We start from the raw sequence: 3,384 nt of genomic DNA on the forward strand, positions 1-3,384 counted from the left end.
ACTATATTAATGCTAGTCTACAAAGTTAAAATCAATTTAGAGGATTGTTATTAGTTCTTTTGTGATTCGCACTTCCACTTCTGTCTCTCAAATTTATAAAATAGGTGGTCAAAGCTTGCTCAATAGGTAGGTTCTCAGCATAACAATGCTTTTTTCTTACACTTTCTAAAGAGAAATATGGCAAATTGATTACTTATTTTACTTAAATTGTAGGGTCATCTATGCATAATGATGTCAGATGATGACCCGGTTTGTTGAACAACTTCACCCTTTATCAAACTCAGTCAATTTTTTGCTATCTCCCATTGAAAATGATATCAGTTTTTGTTATCTTATTATGATGGTATATCTGAATTGTTAATATAATATACAAAATGCATATACCATCAATTTTTTTCTGGTTCAATTATACATTTATTCTCAACAGTACTAAAAGTAAAAAAAACAAACATAAATTGTTCTTTCAGATAAGCAAGCTAATTTCTGAATTTAAATTGTTTTTCCGATGATCCTCTACAGTTTTAAGCAACAAAAGCAAGAAGTTTTTAGATCACATTGTTGGTGTAAATACCTCTAAAACCTGCTCATAGCTAGTTTTACTTTTTTTTAAATAAAATATTTTACTTTTTTTTTTAATTTAATTTTTTAATTGACATTATTTTGGTCTCAACATCCCCTTCTTATTGTCAATTATTGTTAAACTCACGCTGCTCCTCTATCTACTGGCATCATTTATGGATGATCCCATAGCCTAAATACTATATATATATATATATATATATATATATATATATATATATATATATATATATATATATATATATATATATATATATATATATATTTATATATATATATATATATTATTTTTACTTTATTTACAACACCATTTGATATACAACAAACCCTTACAAAGCTTATAATAATTCAGTTAAAATTCAATCTGAGTTATTGAAACATAAAAAATTTAACATCAATAGAAAAGTAAAGCTGTCATCTTTTAAAATGTAAAGGGTGTTGTCAAAATATGTTGATAGTAAAATTAAGTTACTAATAAAATCACGTTCAACAATGATAAATATTCTTACTGTAGTAAGAATTAGTACTAGTTAACAAATTTGAACAAATAAATATAAAATAGTGAAAAAACAATGAACAAATAACTTGAACTTGAACTAAAACTTGAATTTGAATTAATTGGTGCTAATTTGTTCAAGCATAACCTTAAAAAATAAGTTTGTATAATAAATTTTATGTATAACTAGTTATACATATAGTTAACTATCAGGAGTTATATGTATAACTGCATGCATTTTAAAGCATTTTATTTAATTTATATATTACTTTAGATCGTATTACTTTGAATACTGGACCCAGAGACTTTATTCCCAATTACACTGTGGTACTCCAGATTAAAAATTTAAAAGTTTCTGTAAATATCCTGTTTTTGTTCCTCAATGTACTTCGTTAGTTCCTTAAGTTTTATGAACCTTATTATATATAAAGTTAAAAGTTTTGGAGCCTAAAAAAAGTTACAGAAACCTCCTTATCTCCCCCCTATTTTATTTTTTTTTTTAAATAAAGAAAATTTGACTTTCAAACCTGCATTTCTTTGTGGGACACTGCAGTGTCCCATGCATGCATGCTTGGTTTTTGACAACATTAGAACTTGCATCAGTCAATTGTTTGCAGATAATATACTCAAGAACTATATTCAAATATCATATGAACATGTTAGAGAATGTTCATATGATATTTGAACATCACAAATTTAATAATATTGTTGTGATATGTTATATAAGTAATTCCATAATAGATTATGATATGAAAATAAGATAGGATATGAAGGCAATGATCAAAGAATAAATTTACTTATAGAAATTTAGATGTTTGTTTATTAGTTTCAGAATATTATATTGTGTGACCGCGGCCTTCTATAATAACAGGCCTTAACATCGCGCAACAAAGTTGTTAAACTGAAGGCCAATTCCTAATCTGTGTTTACATTTTCATCTTTTAACATCAGACGAAAGTTTGTGTTCGCGCTTTTTTAATAAATCTTTAAAATGTGATGTGGTTTATAAATTAGATATCTTTAAAATGTGATGTGGTATATAAATTTAAAATGTGATGTGGTTTATAAATTAGATAGCCCAACATCAAGACGATAACGTTGTTATCGTCTTGATGTTGATGTAAGGTTCAAGGCGTTAACTTTGTAAGGTAATAATATTGTCAAATTAACGATAAGTTTTTTTAATAATTAAAATGCCTTTAAAATGCCGTGTACGGCATTTTGCGCGATGTCAAGGCCTGTTATTATAGAAGTCTACATCATTGAAAAAGTAGGTTTTTACATTTTTGCTTTTGTTTTTTTGTTCAACTACTTATCCTTATTGATCACTTTTTTTCAGGATTCTCCTCATGGGTTCAAGCTCATTACGCATAAACGTTAGTCATTGTAAGTAATAAATTAGGAAATAATTATTTGTGAAATATTGTAGTCATTAATGACTTCAAACTGTCTAATAATTAAAATTGCTCGACTAATAAGGTTCCTTATTAAAATTGCTCTCTTTCTCTCTCTCTCTCTATATCTCTCTCTCTCTCTCTCTCTCTCTCTCTCTCTCTCTCTCTCTCTCTCTCTCTCTCTCTCTCTCTCTCTCTCTCTCTGTCTCTCTCTCTCTCTCTCTTTATATATATATATATATATATATATATATATATATATATATATATATATATATATATATATATATATATATATATATATATATATATATATTTATATTTATATTTATATATATTTGTATTTATATTTTTTTTTTTTAGAAAATGTTTGAAGAAAGTTAGAAGATACTAAAAACCTTGGTATTATACAAGCCGAAGCGATTTAATTAGTTCAATTGACAAAAAACGGCGTGTAAATCGCAAAAGAAAAAATAATATTTTTAATATTCGTTTTGGATGTATTGATTAATAGCATTTATTTTTAAATAAATTCATTTTGCAACACGTTTTTTAATTTTATAAAATTTCGTCATAATAGTTTAAGGTAAATCCCACATAGGTTATAGGTGGAAAACATCACATGTAAAAGATCAAAAATGCTACACGTTTTGATTACCGAATGGGATAAAGTAGCAAATACCAGATTAAGTTAAGCCTCTCTGAAAGCTTCGATGATTGATTTTAAATTACTATTTAAAAAATTTTTAATTTAAAAGAATTTTAAAAATTATCATAGAAGCATTCGGACTTTCATTTGTCTGGTATTGACTACTTTTATACCATTTGGATTAAAATATGTGGCATTTAAGATCTATAACATGTCGTATTTTCCACCTATATCCCATGTAGGATTTACCACATAAAACCCATGTG

The 3,384-nt window shown here is 26.3% G+C and overlaps 1 long non-coding RNA gene across 1 annotated transcript in view; it reads left to right on the top strand.

Moving 5' to 3' along the window:
- LOC136087854 (uncharacterized) overlaps window positions 1-3,015 on the top strand; it is a 4,410-nt gene extending 1,395 nt beyond the window's left edge. Inside the window, exons 2-3 of the long non-coding RNA XR_010642122.1 lie at window positions 2,415-2,461; window positions 2,833-3,015. This is a non-coding gene — a long non-coding RNA (uncharacterized LOC136087854). The remainder of the gene's footprint in view (window positions 1-2,414; window positions 2,462-2,832) is intronic.
- The last annotated feature ends 369 nt before the right edge of the window (window positions 3,016-3,384 follow it).

The sequence above is a fragment of the Hydra vulgaris genome, chromosome 12 (genome assembly GCF_038396675.1).
Source record: "Hydra vulgaris chromosome 12, alternate assembly HydraT2T_AEP".
NCBI lineage: Eukaryota > Metazoa > Cnidaria > Hydrozoa > Anthoathecata > Hydridae > Hydra > Hydra vulgaris.